The 8,845-nt window shown below is 42.5% G+C and overlaps 1 long non-coding RNA gene across 1 annotated transcript in view; it reads left to right on the plus strand.

The window, feature by feature from the left end:
- LOC128093640 (uncharacterized) overlaps positions 1-4,969 on the plus strand; it is a 76,204-nt gene extending 71,235 nt beyond the window's left edge. Inside the window, exon 3 of the long non-coding RNA XR_008212654.1 lies at positions 3,949-4,969. This is a non-coding gene — a long non-coding RNA (uncharacterized LOC128093640). The remainder of the gene's footprint in view (positions 1-3,948) is intronic.
- The last annotated feature ends 3,876 nt before the right edge of the window (positions 4,970-8,845 follow it).

Here is an 8,845-nt window from a genome sequence, read left to right on the forward strand (position 1 = left end):
GTGAATCGGTGGAATATCGAGTACAGCAGCAAAATTACGGATTAGTGCGAATATCGAGCGGAATCTGGATTGTTGATATTCGAACAGACTACGGAGCAAGTGCTAGATCAGCAGAGTGGTGTTACCAAGAGAGAGAGAGAAAGCTAGCACCGCAAGCTCGCCTCTTTAAACGTGCAGGCAAGCTTTCTACTGCTACATCTGCTAGCTTCTACTGGATCTCCATCGTCAACAGCTCGTTTCATTGGAAACGCACCTGTCGTCCGTTGGTGGAGAAACGCACATCAACTGAACTGCAGTATACGGACTACACTAGTGTGTCCCAAAAAGTGAGAAGCCGAAATCGAACTACACGGCTGGACCTTCTAACGCTTGGTCGTTGTAGAGTAAATAGGGTAAAGCGTAGTCGTCTTCCGTTCCGACGGGGCCGCAAAACAGGCCACCTGGACCTTAACCCTTGGGTGGGTCTGAGTTGAGGTAAAAGGGTAGTCGTCACTTGCTTAGGCGGTGTCATCGAACCATACGACTTGGGGCAATATGGGTATCAAAATTCATGGTTTTTAATACTGGTCATGAAAATGGCCATTTTGACAGGAAATAGTCACTCCGGGTGTGGCCTGAGGGAAGGTTCTACCGGGGACATTTATCGAACCATACGATTTGGGACAATATGGTTTTCGATAGTGGTTATAAAGTCAATGATTTCCGGATGCAGTTCTATCGCTGCCGTTTTTTTCTGGGAAGGGGAGGGAGTGAACATTTTTCGAACCATACTTGTGTTGGCAATATTTTCGTGTTTTGACAATTTATATCCACAGAGGTGCCAATGGTTTAAATTTTTTAACTAGAATGAATTATTCAGGATTAAATAAATTGGCAAAGAATTAAAAATTATAAAAAAAAATAAATTGATTTTTTAGAGTTTTCTACAAAGTTCTTTGTCATATTGGTCATGTAGAACATAACCACCTGCACCTTTTTCAGTCTCGAAAATATTTTTACCAGAAAGCTCGTCCAATTTCCTATATGAATGCCTTTAACAGCATTTGAATTGGATGTATGGGCTTATAAATATGACCTTAATTACATTGCTCATAACTGAGAATAGTATATTTTTTTCAGTGTGGTAGAAACCTGGATAGCTTCCGTAAATAATAAAACGAGTCAAATTGAAAAGCTTTTAAAAGCAAACTTATAGGAAATTGGACGAGCTTTCCGGTAAAAATATTTTCAAGATTGAAAAACCAAGTCTGTCATTTAAAAATTGCAAAAAAAAAACCATCAAAAAACATAATTTTTCAACATTTTAATTTTCAAAACCGTTGTATCTTTACAAGGATTGGACAGGACAATGGTCAATATGGAGACTTTTATGTAAAATTGTCTGGAAAATCGATTCCCACTATCGGTTTTTGAAAATTTTGACGTTAAGACCACTTTTCAAAAAAACAGTTTTTGTAAATGATTTTTGTATTTTTTAAAGAAGAGACATACCATTCTGCATTTTTCGTGAGTCTTTTTATAACATTTTAGGCTATTTTCTCAAAAATTTTGAACGAAACAAAATTGTGACTTCACCTTCAAATTTAACTTTTAAACTTAAAAATTGAAAAATCTCATGGAAGTGGCGTGTATTTTTTTTCATTGTTTTTTTTTTCAAAATGCCCGTCCAATTTCCTACAAGTTTGTCTTTGACCACTTTTTAAAACGATGCAACGGCTTTGAAATACAGTAATTTTTAAATTACCAAATAAAAAATATTTAAATAACTTACGCCCTTTTTAAATGTCATTTTCGAGTACAATTGGCTCCATATATACAACAATGGTTTATCGAGAAAGCTCAAGCCAATAATCCAATTTTATAGGGACTTGGAATATTTGTGGAAACCCAGCATCCAACGTGGTTTTTTATTCAAATATGTTCAGAGAACCCCTAAAATTAGTTTAGAAACATTGGTTGATGAATTACGTTCAGAAAACATGCCAGAATCCATGATTTAAAATATTAAATTAGCCAAATATTGAAAAAATCAAATATCAAATATTCCAAGTCCCTATAAAATTTGATAAACTCAGCATCCAACGTGGTTTTGATTCAAATATGTTTAGAGAACCCCAAAATTGAGTTTAGAAACATTGGTTGATGAATTGATGAAACGTTCAGAATACATGCCAGCATCCAGGATTTAAAATATTAAATTAGCCAAATATTGCAAAATTCAAATATCAAATATTCCAAGTCCCTATAAAATTGGATAAACCCAGCATCCAACGTGGTTTTGATTCAAATATGTTTAGAGAACCCCAAAAATTAGTTTAGAAACATTGGTTGATGAATTACGTTCAGAAAACATGCCAGCATCCAGGTTACTATACTGAACGGGTTTTTTTTGAAGATTATTAAAAGGATTTACTAATGTGGTTTTCGTCTCAGGATTCAATATTTTGACTGTTCTGAGCTAGATAGTAACTTAAAACAACTTTTTTAAGTACCGTCATCAGGGGTGACATTGGGTCTGGGGGGTGAGATTGGGTCATACAAAAATGCAGAAATTTGTATGACCCAATCTCACCCCCCCAGACTCAATGTCACCCCTGATGACGGTACTTTAAACTTGGATGCTGGATCTGGATGCTAGCTAGCGGTTTCAAAAAATTGGTTGCTAGGTTGCGGTTTTCGAAATTTGGATGCTGAGTTAGGATGCTAACTAGCGTGAACTGTATCGATATTGCACTTTGTCGATGTATTGTGAGAAGCAAGAAAGAACACTTTCACTCGCAGCGTAAAATGCGCAAGTGTAAATGTGCTGGCGTTTATGCTTCGACTTGACGACTTGTCGATCTTTCGAATGAAAACGAGCCGGGAAAAATAATACGTAAAACACTAACACGGCTATATCACTGGAAATACATTTTGGAAAAGCTTCAAAGTTTGGGCCCAAGCAGTTTATGGCGCATGTTTTCGAACGGCTTTTTATTTGAAACTGAATTCTTTTAATTTAATAGTGTTATCTGTAATAGTCCAAAAAATACCTCTAAAAATGTCTTTGACCACATTTCCTGGTCGAAAATTGTGAATCGAAGAATAAAATGTTCGTCTCCGACTCCACGGCTACAAATCTAAAATATAAAAATTGTGGGTTTTACGAGCGGTTTTCCAATGATGGAAGACACCATTTTTTAAGAGCGGATACAGACATCGCACAAGTATTTCAGAAAAATAGCTTTCACAAATCAGGCTTTAAGTTCCGGGTTTTGGGCCAAAATTCAATCGAAAGAGCGCATCAAAACATTCAAATCAGTAAAAGGATTTTATTCTGGGACGACTCCCCGCCGTGCACGATTTTTTAAAGATTTCTGAGAAAAGCGTTTTTCCAAAAGCAAACCTTAAACCTTTCTTTTGTAAGAAAGGCAAAAAGTCAAACGCTCTCAAATAAAAGTTCGGAATCCAATCGATGTAAAATTTGTTGAGAAGTTTGATCGAGTCGTGAACACTCAATTGAGCAGTTCTCTACGAAAACGATCTTTTTTTGGAATTTTTTTTTTGTATTTTTTATTCCGCCTGAAACTTTTATGATGCTTTCGTTATGCCCAAAGAAGCCTTTTTGCATCATTAGTTCGTTCATATAATTTTCCATACAAAGTTTGCATACAAAAATGATATGTGAAAATTCAAAAACCTGTATCTTTTGAAGGATTTTTTCTATCGATTTGGTGTCTTCGGCAAAGTTGTAGGTATAGATAAGAAAAACATTGAAAAAAATGGTACAAGCTAAACAAAAATTGGTGATTTTTAATTTAACTTTCTGTCACTAAAACTTGAGTTGCACAACAACACTTTTTTTTATATGTTTTAGGGGACATCAAATCCCCCCCCCCCCAGGGATCCGTGGTGCAGGGGTAAGCGTGATTGCCTCTCACTCAGTCGGCGTGGGTTCGATCCCAGAAGGTCCCGGTGGCATTTTTCGAGACGAGATTTGTCTGATCACGCCTTCCGTCGGACGGGAAGTAAATGTTGGCCCCGGACTAACCTAAAAAGGTTAGGTCGTTAGCTCAGTCCAGATGTAGGAGTCGTCTCCCTGGGTCCTGTCTCGGTGGAGTCGCTGGTAGGCAGTTGGACTAACAATCCAAAGGTCGTCAGTTCGAATCCCGGGGTGGATGGAAGGTAAGGTGTAAAAAGAGGTTTGCAATTGCCTCAACAATCAAGCCTTCGAACACCTAGTTTCGAGTAGGAATCTCGCAATCGAGAACGCCAAGGCAATGCTGTAGAGCGAATAATTTGATTTGATTTTGAAATTAGTGCACATGTTTGCAGACCTTCTAAAAAAAAATTTTTTTTGTAGAGCTGAGAAAATTCTCTATAATTTTCTTTATTGAACTTTGTTGATACGACCTTAAGTTACTGAGATATTGCCAGCACGGTGCTCAAAATACCGTTATTATGAAAAAAATATGTGTTCGATAGCTGGACCATACCGGCACTTAAACCCTGGACGGAGTGGTAGTATGGTCAAGCAGTGGACAGATTCTCCATCTGATCTACGGGCATGAGGTTGAGGTAGTGTTAAGCGCGATCTCTTCTATCCACACTATCTTCTCCATATTTCTAGGGGATTCTCTGCTACTTTCTGGGAAAGGGTTATGACAGCAAAATCCATCTACACGAGCCGAAGGCCCAGAGATCTCCGCGGGTTGGGGATCGGAGGTAACAACTGTTCAGGGACTGATCTGATCAGTCAGTCTGGACCACTGTGGCCAACGGTAAGGATGACCGCGCCGCGCCGTATTTTAACTCGTTTAATGTAAATTGTATCGTTTAGTCTGAGTGCTGTAAATAAAGCTGTTATTGTGTACTTTGTGTTAAATGTAACAGCGGGTGTTTCATTTGGCTGCACGATGACCAGAACCAGGGAAGAAGCAGCACAACACCACCTCTAAACGGCCAAGAACTCAGCACAACTCCAAGGCAAGCTCCCCCCCCCCCTTGGCGTGTTGGATGCGGACCTCCAAGCTATCGAAGGAGAGGTCCCAGGTCCGGGATCCGACATTTGGTCCTTCGAACCGGATCCCGTGGACCTGGGTGAAGCTGCCAACGTACGGAAACGACAAGGTGGAGGATGTGCTGAGTTTCGACGATACATTGGGGAAGTGGTACAATACGCCTGTAATTTCTCGAGCAAACACAACACTTCTTCCGGCGGACTGGGGGAACCGGGAATTTCACTGGGAGGGTCGGATGTATCACAAGCAAGCCACTAAAACACTCAAGTTTCTCTACTACATCTATTTAGCAACTAATTTTAAATATAGTAGTTTGTTCCGAAAAACTCGCGATCCACGGTGCCGACTTCCGTCCCATCACTTCAGGTGCATGCGGCGAACTTGTTTGGTCCTCGACTCGACGCGCATAAAATTCTCGTTCGTGCTGTTCGCGCGCCAAAATCTCTCCTCTCGATCGTTGTCGTTTCGTCGTTGTCTCCTCTCTCGCTCTCGCACCGTCGTCAACGGCGCGCGGTTGCCAGCTTTGTCGTCGATCGCAGTAGCCGTGGGGTTGGACACTGCTCACTCGTAAAATTTTCTTCGGGCTGACAGCTTTCGGTCTGAACATCCTCCCCACCGGAAGCGGCGTTGTACAGGAACGGCCGCTTCAAAACTTCGCGACGTGTCCGCAAGTCAACGACTCGGACTATGTCGCCCAGATCCAGGCTAGTGTGCGTTCTTATCTCAAGTCTTGGGCTAGCCGCCTTGGCGGCAAGCTTCCAGTTTTGCTCTGTCCGCCCTTTCTTGACCTTCTTCTTGCAGGTGAGGCCGAACCGCAAGACGTAGGCGAAGACGTTCTTGACCAGCCGGTATAGAAAGCGCGCGACCAGCTGCTTACTTCGTGCAATTGTGTTGACCGTCTTCGGCACCAGCTTCAAATTCAGATCTGCGGAGCTCCCCGGGATGATCGATTTTACGTACCTGCACGCTCCGTACGTGTGCTTCAACGTGTCTGCGTTCTTGTGTAGCTCGTCAGCAGTGGCGTTCATAGCCACCACCCTACGCGGCTCTCGGATCATCTTGAGGTCAAGGTTTGAATCCACAAAGGATGAAAATCTCGCGACGAGTGAGAACACTCGCGATGTCTTTGGCCGCCCAGCTCGCACAGATGGCAGCGGCGGGAAAGGTTGTTTGTTTGCGGTGGGGTTCCACAACAGATCAAGAGCCTTGACTTCAGTTCCTCCAACGCTGACCAGCTCCTCGTGTTCGGCTTCCGGACTGTCCGACGACCCCTTGTGCAACTCTAATCCACCTGTCTTGCACAGTTGGATTAGCTGCGATTCCTTGAACGCTTGCGGGATGCCGTCGGAGGCGAACACCGCCTCGTCGACTTTCAAGTTCTCTGTGATGATCTTGGCTGCCTTTTCGAAATGTAACTCACACTCACGTTGTTCTTTACCCACTTTTACATTACTTTCGCCTGCTTTCAGGTTCAAGTTTTCCAGTATGGCCATGTGCGAGTGAACCACAGCTGCTGTTTCTTCTTCTTCATCGCACACGCCACCGACGACCCAGCCTAACTGAGTCTCGCGTAGCATTGGCAGGTGCTCCGACAACTGGACTTCTCCGGGCAACAGCAGCTTCAGGAATAACTGATTACCCAGCAGTAGATCCACCTTTCCTGGTTGATGGAAAGACGGGTCCGCAAGTTGTACTCCAAGCGGCAGCTCCCAGTTGCGGACGTTTACTACGGATGTGGGAAGGTCGGCCGTGACCCTCTCCGTTACCAAGCACTTGACGTTGGCGCTGAAACTGGAGTACCTCGAACGTAATTGGACCACGCTGCCAGTTGAAGCGTGGGTTTTCGTGTTGTCGTGTTTTCGTGATGCCTGCCACGGTGACGTTGGACGGAAACTGCTTCAAGCCCAGCGACTCCACCATGGACTTCGAGATCAGGTTGGCTTGTGACGCACTGTCCAATAAAACTCTGCAGGGATGGGCCTTGTTGTTTCTGTCCATTATGTCCACCACAATCGTGAGAAGCAGCACTTGTTGGGTTGGCGTCTCGTTGTGGCAACTGGCGGTTGTCAGTTGAGCTGCTTCTTCAGGTTGGACCTCCGGAGCTTCTTCCGGTGGCACTTGAGGAGTTACGTTCCGTTCCGGCCTTAGTCTATTCACGCCAGGTTACACATGACGCCATTTTGGATTTTTCCGGCGCCAATATTTAGAGAATAATTAGTGCTATTTAGTGCTCCAAGGGCAGATTTAGTGCTCTTCAAATTTCCATACAAACTCCCATACAAAATATTGACACTCACGCCAGGTTACACATGCCGCCATTTTGGATTTTTTTGGGGTCAATATTTAGAGAATAATTAGTGCTATTTAGTGCTCCAAGGGCAGATTTAGTGCTCTTCAAATTTCCATACAAACTCCCATACAAAATATTGACACTCACGCCAGGTTACACATGCCGCCATTTTGGATTTTTTTTGGGGTCAAAATTTAGAGAAAAATTAGTGCTATTTAGTGCTCCAAGGGCAGATTTAGTGCTCTTCAAATTTCCATACAAACTCCCATACAAAATATTGACACCCACGCCAGGTTACACATGCCGCCATTTTGGATTTTTTTTGGGGTCAAAATTTAGAGAAAAATTAGTGCTATTTAGTGCTCCAAGGGCAGATTTAGTGCTCTTCAAATTTCCATACAAACTCCCATACAAAATATTGACACTCACGCCAGGTTACACATGCCGCCATTTTGGATTTTTCCGGCGCCAATATTTAGAGAAAAATTAGTGCTATTTAGTGCTCCAAGGGCAGATTTAGTGCTCTTCAAATTTCCATACAAACTCCCATACAAAGTATTGACACTCACGCCAGGTTACACATGCCGCCATTTTGGATTTTTCCGGCGCCAATATTTAGAGAATAATTAGTGCTATTTAGTGCTTCAAGGCCAGATTTAGTGCTATTCAAATTTCCATACAAACTCCCATACAAAATATTGACACTCACGCCTAGTTACACATGCAGCCATTTTGGATTTTTTTGAGCAATTTTAAAATTTTTTGGGTAAAAATTTAGAGAAAAATAAGTGCTATTAAGTGCTCCAAGGGCAGATTAAGTGCTCTTCAAATTTCCATACAAACTCCCATACAAAATATTGACACTCACGCCAGGTTACACATTAGGGTGGGTCATTTTTTTCGAAAGTGCTGGGATCCGGCCGAAATAAAGACCATCTTGTAGAGGGGACCCATAGGGATTCTCACACCAAATTTGAGTTCATTTGATTGAAAACTGGCTTGTCGCTCGGGGGTTAAAGTTTACATGGAAATTACTATGGGAAATGCGTGATTTTACTTCAAACGCTCCTACAAGCTAAGCGACAAACTTTAACCCACACTTACACTAGGTAGCCGTGTCGGGGGTGGTCCAAGGAACATTTTTCTCTAAGGGTTCATGGTCATCCGTTCAACCCTCAGTTTGCGCAGTCAACCATGCTCATGCTCATGCTCATGCTCATGCTCATCCGTTCAACCCTCAGTTTGCGCAAAGCCGAAACATCCGGCGACGCCGGAATTCTTCAAAATCTCAGTTTTAACTGTCAACGCATGCTACGAAACTGTGAATAAATAAGAAACACAACGCCAAACGTCATCGTCGGCTGTAGGAGATTGTGACGGCTCGCCTCACCGGAACGTCGCGTTTGATAGTGCAGCGGTTTCCGGAGACCTTCAGCGTTGGATATTTGACGATTGCAAGCTTTTTATGTTGTATAGTGAAATTGTTAGAGAAAATTGAAGGTTCTAAACAAAAAAAAAATGCTGCAAATAAGAACAACAGAGTATTATAAAATCC

This window comes from Culex pipiens, chromosome 1, assembly GCF_016801865.2.
Source record: "Culex pipiens pallens isolate TS chromosome 1, TS_CPP_V2, whole genome shotgun sequence".
Classification (NCBI taxonomy): Eukaryota; Metazoa; Arthropoda; class Insecta; order Diptera; family Culicidae; genus Culex; species Culex pipiens.